Below are 24,789 nucleotides of genomic sequence, written 5' to 3'. Positions count from 1 at the left end.
CTTGGTGGGTGTAGGAATTAAAAAGGGTTCTGAGGAACATGGGCCAAATTCTGACAAATAGGATGAGATTGACATCGGATATCAGTTCAGCATGGATGTGTTGGACTTAATGATTTGTTTCTGAGCTTTTATTGCTCTAAGTGGGTTGAGCTCCTGATTGTAGATTTATGAAGCAGAAAATAAAGTATGGTACAGAGTTAGACCGAGAAATCCTGCTGATCTCATCAGCTTTATCCTGTTTCCCTGATCCTCCTCCTTCAATCAATGCATTTTTCCGATCCTCATTCAGAATTCCTGGAGCTCTGTAACTGCCCTGGAACAATGTGTGGAAAGTCCTATTGCAGTCCACACGAGGTACCTTTCCCACTGCCCTGCTCCCACGGCCTGCAATGCTGCAGACTGAGCAGCCAACCCGAAGCACAATGATGAGCTCCTTCCGGCCCACGGCCCTCCTTCTCACTGAATGAAGACAATCACCAGAAGCAGAATCCAGCTCTTGTTGGAGCCTTGAATACCTGACTCTGTCTCACTGAGTGAAGATTGGACTCAGAAACAGAAATGAAATCAACTTCCTATCTGCATTGTGTCACTCTTTAAGATCTCTCTGTGTCTGAGTTCAGGTCATGTGATTGGAGACTGCGGATAGTGGGTCCCCAGTGAAATGGAAAGAATGGGGGAGGAGCTCACTGAGGGACATCTCTCAAAGTGAGAATCAGAAAGATGCTATTCCACATTGGAAGAGTTTTAAGGTGAATTGATGGCTCAGGAAAATGATATACTGATGTTTGTAAAACTTAGGAAATCTGACTGTTTTGTGGCTGGAGTTTATTTTATCCTTGTGTAGATGTGACACATTAATCCTCCCTCCCCACCACTACAGAAGCTGTTGGAACTGTTCAGTGTTTCCAGCGGCTTCTGTAATTATTTCAGGTTCCTGACGGGAGCAGTCTCTCACTTTTCGAGCAAAACAAACCCATCCTTGTGCTGCAACCAATATTTCAATAAGAAATGGGAAGCAGCAGAGGGGAAAGCTTCCGAGATGCCGAGCAATGCTGCCCGGTTCCACACTGCAATTCACAGGAACCATCGCCAGGAAAAGCAAGGAGCAATCTGACAGATTTAAAAGGCTTTCCTTTAAAAGGCTGTTTACATACCACAACACTGCGATGGCTGGGAATCCAACCCGGGTCAACTGCTTGGAAGGCAGCTATGCTCACCACTATCCCACCATCACCCTGCTAGCAGCTCCTTCCCCATTCCCAAACACACTTAACAAGGCCGTGATCATCACCAACTGGATTGGGGCTGAAATCCAAACAAGAAATTGCTGGGGAAACTCAGCAGGTCTGACAGCACCAGAATTTGGTGGCAAGGTGGCTCAGTGGTTAGCACCAGAGTCCCAGGTTCAATTCTAGCCTCGGGTGACTGTCTGTGTGTAGTTTGCACGTTCTCCCAATATTTGTGTGGGTTTTTTCCCATGCTCCGGCTTTCTTCCACCGTCCAAAAATGTGCAGGTTAGGTGAATTGGCCTTGCTAAATTGTCCATAGTGATTAGTCAGAGGGAAATGGGTCTGGGTGGGTTACTCTTCGGAGGGTCGGTGTGGACTGGTTGGGCTAAAGGGCCTGTTTCCACACTGTAGGGAGTCTCATCTAATCTATTCAGAAGCCATCAGTTCTGAACCAAATCCAAAGGGATTGGGAATTGCTTCATTAAACAACTCGTTCATTAAACAGCTAAGAGCTGAGGAAATGTGAGCAGGAGACTATGCAGCCTGTTTAAACTGTTCAGTCTGTTCTGGCAGTCAATCCAATCAGAACTGGATTGCAAATCCAGTTTCCTACCCACTCCACATATTCCGTGACTCCCTGAGACACCGGCAATCTGTCTATTTTTTAAGAAAGATGGGAGAGAGAATTAAGGAAATTATAGACCAGTTAGTCTGACCTCAGTGCTGGAAAAGATGCTGGAGTCTATTATAAAGGATGAAATTATAACATATCTGGATAGTAGTAACAGGATTGGTCAGAGTCAGTATGGATTTATGAAGGGAAAATCATGCTTGACTAATCTGGAATTTTTTGAGGATGTAACTCTGAAGATGGATGAGGGAGATCCAGTAGATGTAGTGTACCTGGACTTTCAGAAAGCTTTTGATAAAGTCCCATATAGGAGGTTAGTGAGCAAAATTAGGGCGCATGGTATTGGGGGCAAAGTACCAACTTGGATTGAAAGTTGGTTGGCTGATAGGAAACAAAGAGTAGTGATAAATGGCTCCATTTCAGAATGGCAGGCAGTGACCAGTGGGGTACCACAGGGATCAGTACTGGGTCCACAGCTTTTTACAATATATGTTAATGATATATAAAATGGTATAAGTAATAACATTAGCAAATTTGCTGATGATGCTGGATGGCAGGGTGAAATGTGATGAGGATGTTAGGAGATTACAGAATAACCTGGACAAGTTAGGTGAATGGTCAGATGCATGGCAGATGCAGTTTAATGTGGATAAATGTATGGTTATCCACTTTGGTGGCAAGAACAGGAAGGCAGATTACTACCTCAATGGAATCAATTTAGGTAAAGGGGCAGTACAGAGAGATCTGGGTGTTCTTGTACACCAGTCAGTGAAGTTAAGCATGCAGGTACAGCAGGTAGTGAAGAAGGCTAATAGCATGCTGGCCTTCATAACAAGAGGGATTGAGTATAGAAGCAGAGAGGTTCTTCTGCAGCTGTACAGGGTCCGGGTGAGACCACACCTGGAGTACTGTGTGCAGTTCAGGTCTCCAAATTTGAGGAAAGACATTCTGGCTATTGAGGGAGTGCAGCGTAGGTTCACGAGGTCAATTCCTGGAATGGTGGGATTACCTTACACTGAAAGACTGGAGCGACTGGGCTTGTATACCCTTGAGTTTAGAAGACTGAGAGTGGTTCTGATTGAGACATATAAGATTATTAAAGGATTGGACACTCTGGAGGCAGGACACATGTTTCCGTTGATGGGTGAGTGCCGAACCAGAGGACACAGCTTAAAAGTACGGGGTAGACCATTTAGGACAGAGATAAGGAGAAACGTCTTCACCCAGAGAGTGGTGGCTGTGTGGAATGCTCTGGCCCAGAGGGCAGTGGAGGTCCAGTCTCTGGATTCATTTAAGAAAGAGTTGGATAGAGCTCTCAAGGATAGTGGAATCAAGGGTTATGGAGATAAGGCAGGAACAGGATACTGATTAAGAATGATCAGCCATGATCATATTGAATGGTGGTGCAGGCTCGAAGGGCAGAATGGCCTACTCCTGCACCTGTTGTCTATTATCACTGCTTTTACATTTCAATCCTCTTGAGATAAATGACAACATTACATTTGCTTTCTTAGCCATGGACTCAACCAACAAGTCAACCTTTAGAGAATCCTGGACTAGCACTCTCAGATCCCTTTGTGATTTGGCTTTCTGAATTTTCTCACCGTTTAGAAAATAGTCCATTCCTGTTTTATTTTTTTCAAAGTGCAAGACCTCGCATTTGCTCACATTGAATTTCATCAGCCATTTCCTGGACCACTCTCTGAAACTGTCTAAATCTTTCTGCAGCTTCCCCACCTCCTGAGTACTACCTGCCTGTCCACCTAACTTCGTATCATTGGTGAACTTCACCAGAATGCCACAGTCCCTCCATCCAGACCATTAATATTTAAAGTGGACAGCTGCGCCCCAACACTGAACACTGCGGGATCTAACTTGTCACTAACCGCCATTCCGAAAAAGAACCTTTCATCCCAACTCTCTGCCTTATATCAGACAGCCAATCCCTAATCCATGCCAGTAGCTCACCTTACTCAGCAACCTCCTGTGAAACACCTAATCAAAGGCCTTTTGGAAGTCTAGGTAGATAACAACCACTGGGTTTCCCTGGTCTAACCTACTTGTTAACTCTTCAAAGAATTCTAACAGGTTTGTCAGGCACGATCTCCCCTTACTAAATCCGTGGTGACTTGTTCTAATCCGACACTGCAATTCCAAGAATTTAGAAATCTCATCCTTAATGGATTCTAGAATTTTACCTACAACCGAGATTAGGCTAATTGGCCTATAATTTTCCATCTTTTGTCTTGATCCTTTCTTGAACAAGAAGGTTACAACAGTGATTTTCCAATTATTTGGGACTTTCCTGGACTCCAGTAATTTTTGAAAGATCACAACCAATGCCTCTGCTATTTCCTCAGCCACCTCCCTCAGAACTCTAGGATATACCCCATCCGGGCCAGGAGATTTATCGATTTTTAGACCTTTTGGCTCTTTTTTTAGCACTTTCTCTTTTGTAATGGCTACCAAACTCAACTCTGCCCCCGATTCTCCTTAACTGTTGGGATATTACTCATGTCTGGGTTTGGGTGGAGGTCGTGGTACACAGTGTTCGACAGTTGGTGGGGGGTCAGTGCCAAATGTTGAAGTTCTCCTGATTGCATTGGGTATCCAAGCTGGGGCATGGTGGTCAGATACCCTGGTGAATATCTTCTTAGTTCAGCTTGCCAGGATGTTCAGAGTGAGGGGCTCAATGCTCTATCATTTCTTTGTTCACATTTGAGACACCATCCATTCCTAGACACGGTTGAGTGATCCAGTGCCATGTACTGTAATTAATGTTGTGTGGGTGCAGAATTTTAGGAGTAAACTCAACTGTGGAGGCTCCAAAACTGATTTCAAGTTTGTTTTGTAATCCATGTCTGTGTTAGGTGCATCCACTCTTTGTTTTACTGATCCTGGGAGTGTTTGTGTGAATGCTGTTATCTAATTTACAACTCCAGTGAGCCTGAGCAATGTATAAAGCAGAATAAATCAACCACTGTCAACCCCAGAAAAAATGTTGAATATGTCACTGTGTTTCTGAGACGAACCTGCTATTTGTGTTCATCCCTGTGTATTTTCAAAGTGAAAATGATTCAGAAGCTTTAACGTTTCTGTGATATGGAACAACAATTATCTTTATGCTATTCCTGATGAAGAGCTTTCGTCCGAAATGATGATTTTCCTGCTCCTCAGATACTGCCTGACCTGCTGTCCTTTTCCAGCACCACTCTGATCTAAACTCTGGTTTCTCGCATTTGCCGTCCTCACTTTTGCATAAAATACTTATAGTCTGGGCTCAGGCACAGATACATTTGACCAGTAACGTCAAGTCTCTTTTTTCCCTTTTCTCTCTCTTACAGTAAGTCTAGTTGTGATTCTAATCCAAGCTCGGGGCAAGTGTGGTTTGTCTAAAAGCACCACTCATTATCTGGTGGCCATGACAATATCGGATCTGCTATTCATTGCTTTCAAAATCGTACTTCACTGGTTTCCATTTTATTATTATCCTCGGTGTTTCCTGGACATCACTCCTGTGTGTCGTGTTATCCATGTGTTGAGCTGCTGGGCCATTGATTGTTCTGTCTGGTTCACCCATACTTTCTCTTTTGATCGATTTGTCGCCATTTGTTTTTGTCAGATGAAAACTAAGTATGGGACAGAGAATAGTTCAATTAGGGTTCGAGCAACAATCTGTATTTTCTTTTCTTTTAAAAATGTTCCCAACTATTTTAGATTTAAACCTGGAAAGGTCATCAACATTGTTCCATGGTACTGTTCTACCATGTCCAGTTACTATACTGACCGCCGGTGGGCAAGTTTTCAATACTTTGAGCGATTTTTAACACCAATGCTCCCATTCACTTTTATTCTCTTTCTTAATGTTCTGACTGTCGGACACATCTCTGAGACCATTACGGTGCGTAAGGGACTCAGGGGTCAGAGAAAAATAGAGAATGACCCAGAGATAGAGAATGACCCAGAGATAGAGAGCAGAAGGAAATCTGTGATCTTACTCTTTGCCATATCTGCAAGTTTCATCCTTCTCTGGTTGGTGGATATTTTACGTTTCTTTCGTGTTGCTCATTCCTTGGATTCCACTGCTTTCGATATCTTTTCACAAGCCTCACAAGCTGTGGGACCTGAGCTGCTGCACCAATGCACTTGTTTATGTGGTGACACAGAACAGTTTCAGAGACCAGTTAAAACATGCCCTGAAATATCCAGTTATAAAAATAATTCAATTGATGAATAAATCCAAGTAACTGAGAGTGAACATTAAAGGCAGCAGATAATGGAATGAGGGGTCCAGGTGAGGAATGGACTGACAGGAGAAGGAGCAGCAGCAACACGGTAACACTCCTTTCCTAACGGGCAAGGAATGGTTCCATCTGAGGAGCGAAACCAAAGAGACTGGAGGAGCAAAACAGTGGGAAGTGTTGTCAGCAATGGGCAACCGTTAATAGAAAGCTGAAAGATTCCCCCGAAGGGGGAATAAGACAAGCACAGAACAACATTATCCCCAGCAACCAGTTGTCAGTGAGTGAACCAGATACAAGGTCAATGACCTGGAGGCAAGTATCATCGGTCACTGCAGGCCGGAGTGGGAACAGCAATAGCAGGCTCCTGTCCTCACGGAATTCACTCATCCACTCATCTGGGCAAAACTAAATAAAAAAGGAGAATGTTCCTATTACACAGAGTAATATACTGTAAATAATCCGTGTCTTTTGATTACAGATGTATTTTCAGCAATGATTTCCTTTCTCTGGTTCCATTCCCTTCCCCCCCGGCCTGATGCTGATATTACCCCCTCTCTTTATTTGGTTCTTTCCACCAATCAGCCGCTGTGTTGGTGGGGAATCCACGGCCCAGTCAGAGGGCTCACTGACAGACCGGATCCGACACTGGGGAATGGGGTTGGATGTGGCAGATGAGCCGACCCCCCCTCAGTGCTGCCATGAAAAGGTTTTGTGGCTCTCACTGACTCCATTGGGCTCAGTGGGAACTGACTCTGGGTGAACACTGTTTGCTTGGGCCTTCATAATGGAGCCTGGGATCAATTGGAAGATTGACGGACCATCAGCAAGGATTTTGTTTCCATCTGTAAAACAGCTCCTTAAACCCAACCTTGTATCAGCTCCTGATTGGCCCGTCTGATCAAGGTCCTGTTTAACACTGAGGTAAACCTCCTTCACCGTTCACTACCCCACCACCACATTTGGAGCCACCTTACTAACCATCGGAGACATGCAGGAGGCTGGAAGAACACAGCAGGCCAGGCAGCATCAGGGGGTGGAGAGGGCAATGCTTCGGTAGTGAGGGTAAGGGGAGCTGCTGATAAAGGGGTGGGGGCGTGGGGGAGGGTTTAGGGTGGGGAGGGGACAGAGTGGCGAGGTGAACGCCGGTAGAGGGTATAGCTTGGTTGGTCAATGGGAGGAATGAATCCAGGCAGGTGGCAGGGAGGCAGTGAGAGTTCAATGGAAGGTTTACACAGAATAATGGTGATCCAGGGGTGAGTTAAAGACTGGAATTGAATTGAGGGGATTAATCTCACTTACATACAGAGTAACAATTACCCAGGAGTGAGTTCTAGAAACTGTAGTCCCACAGCATGTCACACAACTGGTCCTTGTTGAAAAGCTTTTCTGAACTGACCAAGCCCCATTTACACCTTTCCTTTCCTTATATCTGCCCTCATGTCTTTTAAATGTTGTAATTGTACGCCCCTCGATTACATCCTCTAGGAACTCCTTCCATACACATACCAGGCTCTGTTAAAGATTTACTCCTCAGGTCCCTTTTAAATCTTTCCCCTCTCACCTTAAATCGAAGTCCATCATGGTTTTATAAATCTCGATAAGATCACCCCTCAGCCTCCAGTGCTCCAGGGGAAAATGTCCCAGCCTCTCCTTATAACTCAGGCCTTCCAGTTGGGGGAACATCCTTGTCAATCTGTTTTCCACCCTTTGCAGTTAAATAACCTTCTTCCTACAGCAGGGTGAACAGGATGGTACGCAGTCCTCCAAATGTGGACTCACCAATGTCTTGTACAGCTGTAACATGGCTTCCCAACTCCTGGGCTCAGTGCTCTGCCCGATAAAGGCAAGCCTGCCAAATGCCTCCTTCACCACCCTGTGACCCTGCCTACCTGTGGCACCACTTTCAAGGAACTATGTACCTGCACCCCGAGGTCTCTCTGTTCAACAACACTCCCCAGGGCACTACCATTAACTGTGTAAGTCCTGCAAGTGCACACGCTCTCTCACTCGCACCTGCACACTCTCACTCATGCACGCACACTCCCTCACTCACACACACATTCCCTCACTCATGCACTCGCAATCTCTCTCTCACGTGTACATTCTCTCGAGCAAGTCTCCAAGTATTGATGCCCATGTAACTGTTCTCTGATATATTTCTTACACGGATTGCTTCCCTCCTCACATTTGTACATTTTGGGGTGCGCTGAACTGAAACTCCAATTTCCTGATGCTTGCAACATTTCTCCTTTTTATTGATTCCCTGCCCCTATTCTCCCATTTAGACCTGCTCTGTTCCAATTCTCTAATGTATTGGCACTCCCACTAATTTTCTAATGCAATGGCACTGTGTACCAAACCCATCTACTGAAGCCCCACCAGTTCTCCCATTTACTCATACCCCGATACTCATTCTTCCATTTACTGATGCCCAGTCCAATTCTACTATTTAAAGGTGCCCTACTCTAATTCACCCATTTACTGGTGCCAGGCCCTAATTCTCGTCCCACTGTGCACCAGTTCATCCATTTAGTATTTTCTTACAACCATTCTCCCATTTAGTGGTCCGCTGCCAGAATTCTCTAATTTTAGCGGGCCCTGTATCAAATCTCCGAATTACCAATCCTGCACAAATCCTTCCTTTAGTGATGAACTGCACCAACTATCCCACTGAATATTGTCTGGCCCCAATTCTCCCACTGAGTTGTTGACACCAAAATTGGAGTTGTAGTGAACAGCGAAGATGGTTACCTCAGATTGCAACTGGACCTTGATCACATGGGCCAATAGGCTGAGAAGTGGCAGATACAGTTTAATTGAGATGAATGTGAGGTGCTGCATTTTGGGAAAGCAAATTTTAACAGGACTTATACACTTAATGGTAAGGTCCGATGGAGTGTTGCTGAACAACGAGACCTTGGAATGCAGGATCATAGCTCCTTGAAAGTGGAGACACAGGTAGATAGGATAGTGATGAAGGCATTTGGAATGCTTTCCTTTATTGGTCAGAGCATTGAGTACAGGAGTTGGGAGGTCATGTTGCGGCTGTACAGGACATTGGTCAGGCCACTGTTGGAATGTTGCGTGCAATTCTGGTCTCCTTCCTATCGGAAAGATGTTGTGAAACTTGAAAGGGTTCAGAAAAGATTTACAAGGATGTTGCCAGGGGTTGGAGGATTTGAGCTATAGGGAGAGGTTGAATAGGCTGGGGCTGTTTTCCCTGGAGCATCAGAGGCTGAGGGGTGACCTTACACAGGTTTATAAAATCATGAGGGGGGCATGGAAAGGATAAATAGACAAAGTATTTTCCCTGGGGTTGGTTAGTCCACAACTGGAGGGTGTAGGTTTATGGTGAGAGGGGAAAGATATGAAAGAGACCTAAGGGACCTTTTTCACACAGAGGGTGGTACATGTATGGAATGAGCTGCCAGAGAAAGTGGTGGAGACTGGTACAATTGCAACATTTGAAAGGCATTTGGATGGGTATATGAATAGGAAGGGTTTGGAGGGATATGGGCCGGGTGTTGGCAGATGGGACTAGATTGGATTGGGATATCTGGTCGGCATGGACGGGTTGAATGGGTCTGTTTCTGTGACTCTATGACTCTAAGTACTGAGGTACAGGAGTACCTGACCCAATGATGGTCTCTGTCTCTGTCTCACTCTCTCACATACGCATACACACAGTTACTGAGGGGCAAGGAATGACAGAATAATATGGTCATCTTCAAATATTAAAGCTCCGTGAGCGGTTGTTGGGGATAGTGTAGAGGGAGTTTTACTCTGTATCTAACCCTGTTCTGATGCTCCCCTGATGGGGATACAGTAAAGGCAGCTTTACTGTGCATCTAATCCCATTCTGTCCCTGCCCTGAAAGTGTTTGATGGGGACAGTGTAGGGGGATCTTTATTCTGGAACATAGGAAAAGGAAGAGGCCATTCAGCCCCTCGAGCCTTTTGCATCATTCAATGGGATCATGGCTGATCGGTGGCCTAACTCCACATTCCTTCCTTTGGCCCATATCCCTCAATATCTTCACTGAACAAAAATGTATCTCTCTCCGATTTAACCTGAACGACTGATCCAGCATCCACTGCTGTTTGTGGAAGAGAGTCCCTCTCCCACATTTTGTGTGTCAAAGTGCTTCCTACCATCTCTCCTGAACGCTCTGGGCCCTCATTCTCAGACTCTGCTCCCTCTCGGTCTAGAATCTCCAACCAGTGGGAATCGTTGATCTTGATCTAGCCTGTCTCATCCTGTTTATACCTTGGAGGCTTTGATCAGATCACCCTTAACTTTCTCAATTCTGATGAAAACCGGCCTCATTTGTCGAGTGTCACCCCAGAATGTGACCCCGAGGTTCAGGCTCATTCTTGTAAACCTCCTTTGTGCTCCCTCTCTGTACTCCAACCTGATACCCACACACCTGCTTGCACTGAACTCCATCTAACACAGCTTTGCCCATTCACTCAGTCGATAAATATCCCTTTGTAATGTTAAGGTGCCATCTGCACTGTCTACAATGCTGCCTAACTTTGTACCTAACGCCCATGCTGTCCCTATCCTGTGTGTGTTTGATAGGAACAGTGCAGAGGGGTCTATACTCTGTATCTAACCCCATGCTGCACATGTCCTGGGAGTATTCGATGCAGAGAATGTGGAGGGAGATTTACTCTGTATCTAGCCCCATGTTGTCCCTCCCCTGGGAATGAAGATACCATTGGCTCAGAGACAGGATAGTGGGTAATGAGGGTTTCAGACTGGCGGGAGCTACAGGCACATACAAGTTGGGAACTGTTTTCAGTAAAAGGCAATTGATCCCAAATCTCCTTTCCCCCGCTCCTTTCCCCTCCTCTCGTTCCCCCATTCCAACCCCCTCCTCCTCCCCGTCTCCTCGCTCCACCTCTCCTTCATCCCATTTCTCCTTCAACTTACCTTCTCCCCTGTCCTTTGCCTCCCTCTCCTTCCCCACCTCCTTCACCCTCCTCCTCCTCCCCTCCCTCCCCTTCTTCCTCGCCTCCTTGCACTCCTCTCCAACCTCTCCCCCCTTCACACACACTCTCCCCTTCTTCCACTCCCCTACTCTTCCTCCTCCCCTCCCCCTTCGCCCTCTCTCCTTCCCCCCTCCTGTCCTCCCCTCTCCCTCCTTCCTCCCCATCCTTTCCTCACTCTCCTTCTCCTCTCCTACCCACTCCCTCCTTCCCCCCCTCTTCCCTTCCCCACTCTTCCTCCTCTCCTTCTCCCCCCATTCTCCTTCTTCCCTCCCCTTTTCTCCTCTCCTTCCAACTCTCTCTTTTCCACCCTCTACTTCACCCTTTCCCCCCTTCTTCCCACCCACTCCTCTTCTCCTTTCCCCTCTCCTCCCCTCCTATTCTCTCTCTGCCTCTCTCCTCCATTCCCCTAACATTCTCCCTTCTCCTACCCTACCAATTGCCTCCCCCTCTACTCTGCCCCCATCACCCCTTCTTCCCCCTTCCCACCCTCTCCTTCCCCCTCTCCTTCCCTCTTTCCTTCCCCCCTCTCCTACTCCTTCCCTCCCTCACACCCCTTCTTCCCTCCCTTTTCCCTTCCCCCTCTACCTCCCCACCTTCTCCCCTCTCTTTACCCCCTCTTCCACTCCCTCTCCTTTCCCCTTCTCCTCCCTCCTTCCCCACCACTCTTCTCTCTCTCTGCTTCTCCCCTCCAATATTACTTTCTCTCTTCTCCTACCATACCAATCACATTCTCCCCTCTACTCCGCCCCGTCCTCCCTCTCTCCTCCACCTGCTTCCTCCCCCTACCACTCCTCCTCTCTTTCCAGTCTCTCCTCCCTCCCTTCACGCCTCTTCTCCTTTCCCCTCTCCTTCCCCACTCACTCTTATCTCTTTCTGCTTCTCCCCTCCATCCCCCTTACTTTCTCCCCTCTCTTTCCCTACCAATCGGCTTCCCCTCTGCTCCGCTCCCATCCTCCCACCCTCTTCTCCCCACCCTCTATCCTTTCCCCCCTCTCCTTCCCCCTCTCTCCATCTCCTTCCATTCCTCCACGCTGCCTCCTCACCCCTCTCCTTCACCCCTTTCCCCTTCTCCCTCCCCCCTTAACTCCTCTCCATCCCACCCTCCTTCCCCCTGTCCTTTCCCCCTCTCCCCTTCCTCTCCAATCCTTCCCCCCACCATTCCCTACCCCTTGCTTTCCATCCCCTGCCTCCAACTCTCCTTCTCTCCCTCTCCTTTCCCCCTTCAATCCCTTCCCCCACGCTTTCGCCTCCTCTCCTTTGCCTTTCAAATAGTGCTGTCTCTTTCCTTCCAAGGGATCTTGCTGGCCACTTGAAGATTCAAAGAGTGAAACTTTGGGATCAGGAGACCTCTGAACAAAAGCTTTCTCCAGAGGGGACATGGTCCTGAGACCTAGTCGACAGGCTGCACCCCGAGGGGGCCCACGTGGGTTGCGTGTTTATTTACCCCGAGGGCGAATCTCCTCTGAGTTTTAGGGGCCTCTGGTTAACTGGCTCCTGTCAGATTGCGGCCCTGTCATTTTTAAAACAGATTTGAAGCCTGGGGCTAAAATAACTGGGGCCTGGGATTTGGCACAAACACATCAATCCCCAGTAAGTGTCTGACAGACAGGACTCCCAAGGTGGGAATTAAAACCTCAAATGAGAAATTCGATCTAAAGACTTGTTCTAATATCAGAGTAATACTACTTGTGGGATCTTGCTGTGTCTCAAACCACCTGCAGAGTGGCCTACATTGCAACAGTCTCTCCCCCCGAGGAGGGGATTTGATTTGGGAGCTGAAACTCGGACGATGAAGAGACAGAGAGAATCCAATCATTCTGCCGTGAGGAATCATCAGACAAGAGCTGGAACCAGAGAGAGAGAATAATCAGAAACCGTCCTGTCTCCTTGTTGTTCATTTACACACGCAGATACACACACAACACTCAGACACACAGACACAGACACAGAACGCAGACGGAAAAGAATTGTGGGGTTCAGGCTGTCTCTGGGATTGTTACCATAAGGGGCGAGCTCTGGGCTGGAGGGGGGAGACAAAGGGGCAGAAAGGTTGGAGAGGGAGTTGCTGCACAGTCTGATCCCACAGATGATACTGCCTCCGTCACTCACTGCAGCTCCCATCTACATTCCCGTGTTCCCTCTCTCTTCCCTACATCTTTCCTTCAATCCCCAGCTCTCTCCATCCTTCCCATCTCCATCCTGGTCATGTTCCCCTGGAGATCCCCTTCCTATTACTCTCTTCCTCCTCACTCTTTTTCCTGGAATTTTTTAATCGTTCAGTCTTTCCCAATCTCTCTATCGCTCTCCCTCTCCATGGGCTTTTTCTCTCTCCCTCCCTGTCGTTCTGTCTCCCCCCCGCACCAGGTATTTGTTTATTCCGCTTTCTGAGTGTGTTCTCTCACTGGGTTTTATTCTAGTCTGTCTGTCTGTCTCTCTCTCACACTGTCTCTCTCACACTGTCTCTTTCTCTCTCTCTCTCTCTCCCCCCAGGCTCCACTCCGTCCCTGTCCTCCTGTCCCAGAGGGTGACTTGAACTCCATGCCATGTGGGGGGTGGGAAGGCGATTGGGGGAAAAAGCGCGGGTGGGAAGGCGATAGGGGGGTGGAAGGGCCATGGGGGGGGGGGTTGGGAAGGCAATGGGGGGGTGGGATGGCGATGGGGGGGTGGGAAGGTGATGGGGAGAAGGCGATGGGGGTGGGAAAGCGATTGGGGAGAAGGCGATGGGGGGGTGGGAAGGCGATGGGGGGGTGGGAAGGCGATGGGGGGGTGGGAAGGCGATGGGAGAAGGCGATGGGGGGAAAAGGTGATGGCGGGAAAAGGTGATGGCGGGAAAAGGTGATGGCGTAAAAGGTGATGGCGGGAAAAGGTGATGGCGGGAAAAGGTGATGGCGGGAAAAGGTGATGGCGGGAAAAGGTGATGGCGGGAAAAGGTGATGGCGAAAGGCGATGGGGAGAGGATGGTGACGGGGGGAGAAGGGTGATGGGGGGGAGAAGGGTGACAGGGGGCGGAGAAGGGTGACGGGGGGGAAGAAGGGTGACGGGGGGGGAAGAAGGGTGACGGGGGGGGAAGAAGGGTGACGGGGGGGAAGAAGGGTGACGGGGGGGGGAAGAAGGGTGACGGGGGGGGGAAGAAGGGTGACGGGGGGGGGAAGAAGGGTGACGGGGGGGAAGAAGGGTGACGGGGGGGGGAAGAAGGGTGACGGGGGGGGGAAGAAGGGTGACGGGGGGGGGAAGAAGGGTGACGGGGGGGGGAAGGAGGGTGATGGGGGGGGGAAGGAGGGTGATGGGGGGGGAAGAAGGGTGACGGGGGAGGGAAGAAAGGTGACGGGGGGGGTGAAGAAGGGTGACGGGGTGGGGGAAGAAGGGTGACGGGGGGGGGGGGAAGAAGGGTGACGGGGGGGGAAGAAGGGTGACGGGGGGGGGAAGAAGGGTGACGGGGGGGGGAAGAAGGGTGACGGGGGGGGAAGAAGCGTGACGGGGGGGGGAAGAAGGGTGACGGGGGGGGAAGAAGGGTGACGGGGGGGGAAGAAGGGTGACGGAGGGGAAGAAGGGTGACGGGGGGGGAAGAAGGGTGACGGGGGGGGAAGAAGGGTGACGGGGGGGGAAGAAGGGTGACGGGGGGGGGAAGAAGGGTGACGGGGGGGGGAAGAAGGGAGACGGGGGGGGGGAAGAAGGGTGACGGGGGGGGGAAGAAGGGTGACGGAGGGGGAAGAAGGGTGATGGAGGGGTAAGAAGGGTGACGGGGGGGGGGGGAGGGAGGGTGACGGGGGGGGGGAAGAAGGGTGACGGGGGGGGAAGAAGGGTGACGGGGGGGGAAGAAGGGTGACGGGGGGGGGAAGAAGTGTGACGGGGGGGCGGAGAAGGGTGACGGGGGGGCGGAGAAGGGTGACGGGGGGGAAAGAAGGGTGACGACGGTGGGGGAAAGGGTGACAGGGGGGAAGAGAAGGAGATGGGGGGGAGGAGATGGGGGGGAGGAGAAGGGTGACGGGGTGGGAGAGAAGTAGGGCGACGGGGGGGGAAAGAAGGGTGACGGGGGGGGGAAAGAAGGGTGACGGGGGGGGGGAAAGAAGGGTGACGGGGGGGGGAAAGAAGGGTGACAGGGGGGGAAGAAGGGTGACGGGGGTGAACAAGGGTGACGGGGGTGAAGAAGGGTGACGGGGGTGAAGAAGGGTGACTGGGGGGGGAAGAAGGGTGATGGAGGGGAAGAAGGGTGACGGGGGGGGGGGGGAAGAAGGGTGACGGGGGGGGAAGAAGGGTGACGGGGGGGGGAAGAAGGGTGACGGGGGGGAAGAAGGGTGACGGGGGGGGGGGGGAAGAAGTTTGACGGGGGGGGGGGGGAAGAAGGGTGACGGGGGGGGGGAAGAAGGGTGACGGGGGGGGTGAAGAAGGGTGACGGGGGGGGAAGAAGGGTGACGGGGGGGGAAGAAGGGTGACGGGGGGGGGGAAGAAGGGTGACGGGGGGGGGGAAAGAAGGGTGACGGGGGGGGGGAAAGAAGGGTGACGGGGGGGGGGAAAGAAGGGTGACGGGGGGGGGGAAAGAAGGGTGACGGGGGGGGGAAAGAAGGGTGACGAGGGGGGGGGAAAGAAGGGTGACGGGGGGGGGGGAAGAAGGGTGACGGGGGGGGGAAAGAAGGGTGACGGGGGGGGGAAAGAAGGGTGACGGGGGGGGAAAGAAGGGTGACGGGGGGGGGAAAGAAGGGTGACGGGGGGGGAAAGAAGGGTGACGGGGGGGGAAAGAAGGGTGACGGGGGGGGGGAAAGAAGGGTGACGGGGGGGGGAAAGAAGGGTGACGGGGGGGGGGGGAAAGAAGGGTGACGGGGGGGGAAGAAGGGTGACGGGGGTGAAGAAGGGTGACGGGGGTGAAGAAGGGTGACGGGGGTGAAGAAGGGTGACGGGGGGGGAAGAAGGGTGACGGGGGGGGGAAGAAGGGTGACGGGGGGGGGAAGAAGGGTGATGGAGGGGGAAGAAGGGTGATGGAGGGGGAAGAAGGGTGATGGAGGGGGAAGAAGGGTGATGGAGGGGGAAGAAGGGTGATGGAGGGGGAAGAAGGGTGATGGAGGGGGAAGAAGGGTGACGGGGGGGGGGAGGGAGGGTGACGGGGGGGAAGAAGGGTGACGGGGGGGGGGAAGAAGGGTGACGGGGGGGGGGAAGAAGGGTGACGGGGGGGGAAGAAGGGTGACGGGGGGGGGAAGAAGTGTGACGGGGGGCGGAGAAGGGTGACGGGGGGGAAAGAAGGGTGACGACGGTGGGGGAAAGGGTGACAGGGGGGAAGAGAAGGAGATGGGGGGGAGGAGATGGGGGGGAGGAGAAGGGTGACGGGGTGGGAGAGAAGAAGGGCGACGGGGGGGGAAAGAAGGGTGACGGGGGGGGGGAAAGAAGGGTGACAGGGGGGGAAGAAGGGTGACGGGGGTGAAGAAGGGTGACGGGGGTGAAGGAAGGGTGACGTGGGGGGAAGAAGGGTGACGAGGGGGGGGAAGAAGGGTGACGAGGGGGGAAGAAGGGTGACGGGGGGGGGGGGAAGAAGGGTGACGGGGGGGGGAAGAAGGGTGACGGGGGGGGGAAGAAGGGTGACGGGGGGGGGGGAAGAAGGGTGACGGGGGGGGGGAAGAAGGGTGACGGGGGGGGGGAAGAAGGGTGACGGGGGGGGAAGAAGGGTGACGGGGGGGGGAAAGAAGGGTGACGGGGGGGGGAAAGAAGGGTGACGGGGGGGGGAAGAAGGGTGACGGGGGGGGGAAGAAGGGTGACGGGGGGGGGGGAAGAAGGGTGACGGGGGGGGAAGAAGGGTGACGGGGGGGGGAAGAAGGGTGACGGGGGGGGGAAGAAGGGTGACGGGGGGGGAATAAGGGTGACGGGGGGGGAAGAAGGGTGACGGGGGGGGAAGAAGGGTGACGGGGGGGGAAGAAGGGTGACGGGGGGGAAGAAGGGTGACGGGGGGGGAAGAAGGGTGATGGGGGGGGGAAGAAGGGTGACGGGGGGGGGAAGAAGGGTGACGGGGGGGGGAAGAAGGGTGACGGGGGGGGGGAAAGAAGGGTGACGGGGGGGGAAGAAGGGTGACGGGGGGGGAAGAAGGGTGACGGGGGGGGGGAAGAAGGGTGACGGGGGGGAAGAAGGGTGACGGGGGGGGGGAAGAAGGGTGACGGGGGGGGAAGAAGGGTGACGGGGGGGGAAGAAGGGTGACGGGGGGGGGAAGAAGTGTGACGGGGGGGGGAAGAAGGGTGACGGGGGGGGGAAGAAGGGTGACGGGGGGGGGAAGAAGGGTGACGGGGGGGGGAAGAAGGGTGACGGGGGGGGGAAGAAGGGTGACGGGGGGGGGAAGAAGGGTGACGGGGGGGGAAGAAGTGTGACGGGGGGGGAAGAAGTGTGACGGGGGGCGGAGAAGGGTGACGGGGGGGAAAGAAGGGTGACGACGGGGGGGAAAGGGTGACAGGGGGGAAGAGAAGGAGATGGGGGGGAGGAGATCGGGGGGGAGGAGAAGGGTGACGGGGTGGGAGAGGAGAATGGTGAAGGGGTGGAAGTGGAGAAAGGTGACAGGTGGGAGGAGAAGAGTGACGGGGGGGGGAGGAGAAGGGTGGAGGGGGAGGAGAAGGGTGATGGGGGAGGAGAAGAATGACTGGGGGGGAGAAGGGAAGGGAAGGGGAAGGCGACGGGAGGGGGAAGGCGATGGGGGTGTAAGCACGGGTGTGTACGAGCAGGGAAGGGAATAGTGTGTGTAAGAGGTAGCATGAAGAATGAAAGCAATACGGAGCATAGCAGGGTCTGAGTGATGTTTATGAGGGAGGCCACACATACGAGTGGAATAAATTAACAGCACATACCTCAGGGACCTGCAGTGATGAAGTTCTCATTTGACCATAACTGGAAGAAATAACAGTAAACTGTCACAGAGTGTTAAAATACTCATTATTAAAGGTAGCGCAGGTTGGACATTGGCAAAGCGATTGTCATGGAGGACAGGGATTCAGATCCACAGTAAAGAGATCACACCAGGGCCTAACCAATGAACCACAGCAAAGCACGTTAACTACTGAATTATAGATGAATGCTCAAAAATATTCACCTCTGAATCAGTGTCATTGTACTTCAATGTAAACTCTCTGGCTGGAGCTTGAAGCTGAGAAGTTAGCACAGAACTGGCATCAGAGAAACACTTCAGTTTTCATTCCTTCCACTATTTTGTAAAATGAGATGACAAAAGAAACCTGTTGAGAGACATTCAGAATAAACAAATGTATCTCTTGGCTTGAGTGTTAAACATCCACCTGTTAAAGGAGTTTCCAAAATCTACCACCATCAGTTCCGGACAGGAATTTACAACATGATTTGAGACATCTAGTATTTTAATGACAGGGTTATGTTGTAGAGATGATTTGTGGGGGGCACGGTGGCACAGTGGTTAGCACTGCTGCCTCACAGCGCTAGAGACCCGGGTTCAATTCCCGCCTCAGGCGACTGACTGTGTGGAGTTTGCACGTTCTCCCCGTGTCTGCGTGGGTTTCCTCCGGGTGCTCCGGTTTCCTCCCACAGTCCAAAGATGTGCAGGTCAGGTGAATTGGCCATGCTAAATTGCCCGTAGTGTTAGGTAAGGGGTAAATGTAGGGGTATGGGTGGGTTGTGCTTCGGCGGGGCGGTGTGGACTTGTTGGGCCGAAGGGCCTGTTTCCACACTGTAAGTAATCTAATCTAATCAAAAATTTGAGAGATTTGTGAGATGCATCCAACTTTAAGATGTTTTTCTAACAGCCAATTTTGCTCTTCCAAAGATTATTTGGATAGCAGAAGATTGGAATACAGGAAAGAGAAAATTATTAATGAACAGAATTAACCTTCTGTGTTAATCTCCTCAATGGCGGAGTAGCTACCCAGCATTCCCCGCGGTGGTGAATACCCTCTATACTCACTACAGCCGAGGGCGGTGCAGCCGCAGTGCCGGGTTTGTCTCCGTGGGAAATGGGAAGAGACGCGCTTTTCCAGACGGTAAGGCTGCAGGAGCTGGACAGAGGGATTCAGACCGAGAATAAACCCTTCCAGCGAGAAGCGAGCACCTTGAAAAATAACTTGTGGGTAAATGTTTTGCATTTCCGAGGAGAACAGCCGCCATCTTGGCCGGGAATGTGGACGCATGCGCAGTGGGATGTGTGACGTCACGGGGCGGGGCTTGAAGGTTATTCCTGCAGATGCTAAAAACCTGAGACTAGAATCAGAGAGATGTCCAGCCTGGATACAGAGCCTGCGAAACCAGTCCGGCGCCATTACACACGCGGCCGCTACAGCGCCCGCGGCAATAGCCTCAGACGCCGACGACGATGACGTCACTTCCGCCCCCACCGACCTCGCAACCTTCATGATCGCGGCCCAAACAACCGCCTCCGGGATCGCCGCACAGACAACCTGCTCTGCGATCGTCATGAAGACAATCACCAACAGATTGGCGACCTCCGCGGCTACGGGAAGAACTCTGTCTGCGTGGTCGCCGCAGCTACTTCCGCCCCCAGTGACGTCAGCAATATACGTTTGGACCACATCGCCGCATGTGTCTCCGCCCCCCCGCCGCGTTCCGTCACCACGCCTAACCCCGCCCCCCCGCCGCATTCCGTCACCACGCCTAACCCCGCCCCCCCGCCGCGTTCCGCCACCACGCCTAACTCCGCCCCCGGGCCGAGTTCCGTCACCGCGCCTAACCCCGCCCCCACGCCGCGTTCCGTCACCGCGCCTAACTCCGCCCCCCGGCCGAGTTCCGTCACCGCGCCTAACCCCGCCCCCCCGCCTAACCCCGCCCCCCCGCCGGTCTCCATCACCATGTCGAACTCCACCCCCAAGCCGACCTCTTTCCCCGCCCCCAGGCCTAACCCCGCCCCCACATCCAGCTCCAGCCCCACACCAGGTCCGAGCTCCCCGCCCTGCCGTGTGTTCACCATCCCTCCAGACTTGCCCCTCTCTGAGGATGAAAGATCAGTCCTCAGGAGGGGTCTCACCTTCGTTCCCACACGTTCTCGGGTCAATGAATTCAATACACGGAGTGACACCGAACAATTCTTCCGCCGCCTTCGCCTCCGTGCCTTCTTCTTCAATCAAGACTCTCGCCCACCCTCTGACGACCCCTTCTCCCACCTCCAACACACCCCGTCCACCTGGACACCCCGTGCTGGCCTCCTACCTGCCCTCGACCTCTTCATAGCAAACTGCCGCCGCGATATTAACTGCTACCTGAACTCCCACACTCCTCCCACCCACTCCAACCTCTCACCCTCGGAACGCGCAGCCCTCCACTCCCTCCGTTCCAACCCCAACCTCACCATCAAACCAGCTGACAAGGGAGGCGCAGTAGTAGTTTGGCGCACTGACCTTTACACCGCTGAGGCCAAACGCCAGCTCGCAGATACCTCCTCCTACCGTCCCCTTGACCATGACCCCACACCCACCACCAAACCATCATCTCCCAGACCGTCCATAACCTCATCACCTCAGGGGACCTCCCATCCACCACCTCCAACCTCATAGTCCCACAACCCCGCACCGCCCGTTTCTACCTCCTGCCCAAAATCCACAAACCTGACTGCCCCGGACGACCCATCGTCTCAGCCTGCTCCTGCCCAACCGAACTCATCTCGGCATACCTCGACACGGTCCTGTCCCCATTAGTCCAAGAACTCCCCACCTACGTTCGTGACACCACCCACGCCCTCCACCTCCTCCAGGATTTCCGCTTCCCCGGTCCCCAACGCCTCATCTTCACCATGGACATCCAGTCCCTGTACACCTCCATTCCCCATCACGAAGGACTCAAAGCACTCCGCTTCTTCCTTTCCCGCCGTACCACCCAGTACCCTTCCACCGACACCCTCCTTCGACTGACCGAACTGGTCCTCACCCTGAACAACTTTTCTTTCCAATCCTCCCACTTTCTCCAAACAAAAGGAGTAGCCATGGGCACCCGCATGGGCCCCAGCTATGCCTGCCTCTTCGTAGGGTATGTGGAACAATCCATCTTCCGCAACTACACTGGCCCCACCCCCCATGTTTTCCTTCGCTACATTGATGACTGTATCGGCGCTACCTCGTGCTCCCACGAGGAGGTTGAACAGTTCATCCACTACACTAACACCTTCCACCCCGACCTCAAATTCACCTGGACAGTCTCGGACTCCTCCCTCCCCTTCCTAGACCTTTCTGTTTCTATCTCAGGCGACCGAATCAACACGGACATCTACTAAAAACCTACCGACTCCCACAGCTACCTGGACTACACCTCCTCCCATCCTGCCCCCTGTAAAAACGCCATCCCATTCTCCCAATTCCTTCGTCTCCGCCGCATCTGCTCCCAGGAGGACCAGTTCAAAATACGTACAACACAGATGGCCTCCTTCTTCAAGGACCGCAATTTCCCCCCCGACGTGGTCGACGGTGCCCTCCACCGCATCTCCTCCACTTCCCGCTCCTCCGCCCTTGAGCCCCGCCCCTCCAACCGCCACCAGGACAGAACCCCACTGGTCCTCACCTACCACCCCACCAATCTCCATGTACAGCGCATCATCCGCCGTCACTTCCGCCACCTCCAAACAGACCCCAGCACCAAGGATATATTTCCCTCCCCTCCCCTATCAGCTTTCCGTAGAGACCACTCCCTCCGCGACTCCCTTGTCAGATCCACACCCCCCACCGACCCAACCACCACTCCTGGCACCTTCCCTTGCAACCGCAGGAGGTGCAACACTTGTGCCCACACCTCCCCCCTCACTTCTCTCCAAGGCCCCAAGGGAAACTTCCATATCCGCCACAGATTCACCTGCACCTCCACCCACATCATCTGCTGCACCCGCTGCAGCCGGTGTGGCCTCCTCTATATTGGGGAGACAGGCCGCCTACTTGCGGAGCGATTCAGAGAGCACCTCTGGGCCACCCGGACGAACCAACCCAACCAACCTGTGGCACAGCATTTCAACTCCCCCTCCCACTCCACCGAGGATATGCAGGTCATTGGACTCATCCACCGCCAAACCACAACAACCCGACGGTCGGAGGAGGAGCGTCTTATCTTCCGACTGGGAACCCTCCAACCGCAGGGGATGAACTTGGACTTCACCAGTTTCTTCATCCCCCCTCCCCCCACCTTGTCTCAGCCGGATCCCTCCAGCCCGGCACCGCCTTCCTGACCTGCAGTCTCCTTCTTGACCTCTCCGCCTCCATCCTACTCCGACCTATCACCCTCACCTTGACCTCTTTCCACCTATCACATTTCCAACTCCCCTCCTCCAAGTCCCTCCTCCCTACCTTTTATCTTCTCCTGCTGAACACTCTCTGCTCATTCCTGAAGAAGGGCCTGTGCCCGAAACGTCGAATCTCCTGTTCCCTGGATGCTGCCTGACCTGCTGTGCTGTTCCAGCAATAAAGTTTCAACTTTGATCTCCAGCATCTGCAGACCTCACTTTCTCCTCTTCGGTCCAACCCGTCCATACCGACCAGATATCCCAACCCAATCCAGTCCCACCCGCCAGCGCCCGGCCCATATCCCTCCAAACCCTTCCTATTCATATACCCATCCAAATGTCTTTTAAATGTTGTAATTGTACCAGCCTCCACCACTTCCTGTACCACTCTGTGCGTGCAAATGTTATCCCTTAGGTCTTTTTCATATCTTTCCCCTCTCACCCTAAACCTATGCCCTCTAGTTCTGGACTCCCCCACCCCAGGGAAAAGATTTTGTCTATTTATCCTTTCCATACCCCTAATGAGTTTGTAAACCTCTATAAGGTCACCCATCAACCTCCGTCACTCCAGGGAAAACAGCCCGAGCCTGTTCAGCTTCTCCCGATAGCTCAAATCTTCCAATCCTGGCAACATCCTTGTAAATCTTTTCTGAACCCTTTCAAGTTTCACAACATCTTTTCAAAAGGAAGGAGACCACAATTGCAGACAATATTCCAACAGTGGCCTAACTGATGCCCTGTACAGCCGCAACATGACCTCCCAACTCCTGTACTCAATACTCTGACCAATAAAGGAAAGCATACCAAACGCCTTCTTCACGATCCTATTGACCTGCGACTCCACTTTCAAGGAGCTATGAACCTGCACTCCAAGGTCTCTTTGTTCATCAACACTCCCTTGCACCTTACCATTAAGTGTAGAAGTCCTGCTAAGATTTGCTTTCCCAAAATCCAGAACCTTGCATTTATCCGAATTAAACTCCATCTGCCATTTCTCAGCCCATTGGCCCATCTGGTCAAGATCTGTTGTAATCTGAGGTAACCTTCTTCGCTGTCCACCATACCTCCAATTTTGGTGTCATCTGCAATCTTACTTACTGTACCTCTTATGCTCACATCCAAATCAAATCAGAAAGTGCTGGGGGTAGTCAGCAGGTCTGGCAGAGAAACAGAGTGAACCATTCCAGTCCTGTGTGCATCTTCTTCAGAATCCATTGCCCGGGTGGTGCAGTGTCCTGGGCTATAGCTTTATAACAGCTTCACCGCCAGGTGATCTTTGAAACAAACAGCAGTCTACTTGAATACCTGGAGTTTTCTGCAGGTGACATTTTTAACCAACCTGTTCAGACGTGTCATGTCCCACTTGTGAAGTAGGTGGGACTTGAGAAGCCAGGCCTTGTTAGTTCGAGGGGAGTTCCTCAGGGTGGAGTCTCAGGGTCAACCATCTTCAGCTGCTTTGTCAATCACTTTCCCTTCAGCAGCGGGGATGTTGGTTGACAATTGGACAATATTCAGCATCATTTTCAACTGCTCAGATACTGATGTAGCGCATATCCATATGTTCCGGTTGTAAGTTTGCTCACTGAGCTGGTAGGCTTGTTCTCATTGAGAACAATCTTACAACATGAACCTCACCGTAGCTAAAACACCACATATCCATATGTAGCAAGACCTGGCCAGCATCTAAAATCTGCACAAGTGGCAAGTAACAGTCATATCACATCCGAGCCTGGCAAAGACCATCTTCAACAAGAGAATATCTGAGTATCCCTTGTTGATATTCCACAGCAATATCATTTTTGAATCCTCCATGAGCAGCATTCCGGGGGGTGTAATATTGACCAGAAACTGAACAGGACTAACCATACAATTGATACAAGATCAGCACAGAGGCAAAAAAATCTTACAGCGCTCAACTCCCCTCCTGCCTGCCCACCTTCCAAGACGTAAGTCAGGTGTGATACGGAATCCTCTCCACTTGCCTGGTTGAATGCTGCTTCAACAACACAAGAAGCTCATCAACATGTGGGACAAAACAGCTCTCTTGATTGCCAACAACCTTCCCCATTCCCTTTCTTCCCCATTGATGTACAGCAGCAGCAAAGGGGATCATCTCTTGTGTAACATCCTTTTGGAGAGGGGGCTGAGCTGTCCACCAGTTGGCGAGGTACATCCCACAACAGGTTTGCACCTCAGGACACACAATGTCTCAGAGATATTGGGAACAACAACCTGATTTATTCAGGGACATTCCTTTTTGCTTTTGATTGTGCTTTTTGCATCTTTTGATATGATTGGATCATTTGTTTGGGAGGAGGTGTAGAATAGAGGGAGGATGTCTTTCTGAAATTGGATTTGTTTGTTCTGAGATTTTACTCTGTATGCACCACGATAATATTTGAAAATCATTTCACAGAGAAATAGATTGAAAGAATTGAAGATGAGTGAGTCAAATCAAACATGATATATAGATCCAAAAGAGGCACTT

The 24,789-nt window shown here is 52.1% G+C and overlaps 1 long non-coding RNA gene across 1 annotated transcript; it reads right to left on the bottom strand.

Annotated features, from left to right (window-relative positions):
• Positions 1-5,331: 5,331 nt before the first annotated feature.
• On the bottom strand, positions 5,332-19,172 carry LOC148137510 (uncharacterized). The gene is made up of 6 exons (XR_015754240.1): positions 18,996-19,172; positions 18,156-18,297; positions 17,914-17,953; positions 12,814-12,942; positions 5,859-6,509; positions 5,332-5,489 (listed from the first exon to the last, which is right to left on the bottom strand). It is a non-coding gene; the product is annotated as an uncharacterized LOC148137510 (long non-coding RNA).
• Between the last annotated feature and the right edge of the window lie 5,617 nt (positions 19,173-24,789).

Source organism: Chiloscyllium plagiosum, unplaced genomic scaffold (assembly GCF_037043375.1).
Source record: "Chiloscyllium plagiosum isolate Xiang-an unplaced genomic scaffold, Cpla_swu_hap1 HiC_scaffold_43, whole genome shotgun sequence".
NCBI classification, from domain to species: domain Eukaryota; kingdom Metazoa; phylum Chordata; class Chondrichthyes; order Orectolobiformes; family Hemiscylliidae; genus Chiloscyllium; species Chiloscyllium plagiosum.
Note: the sequence above shows the minus strand (reverse complement) of the source record. Positions and strands in the feature narration are given on the sequence as shown.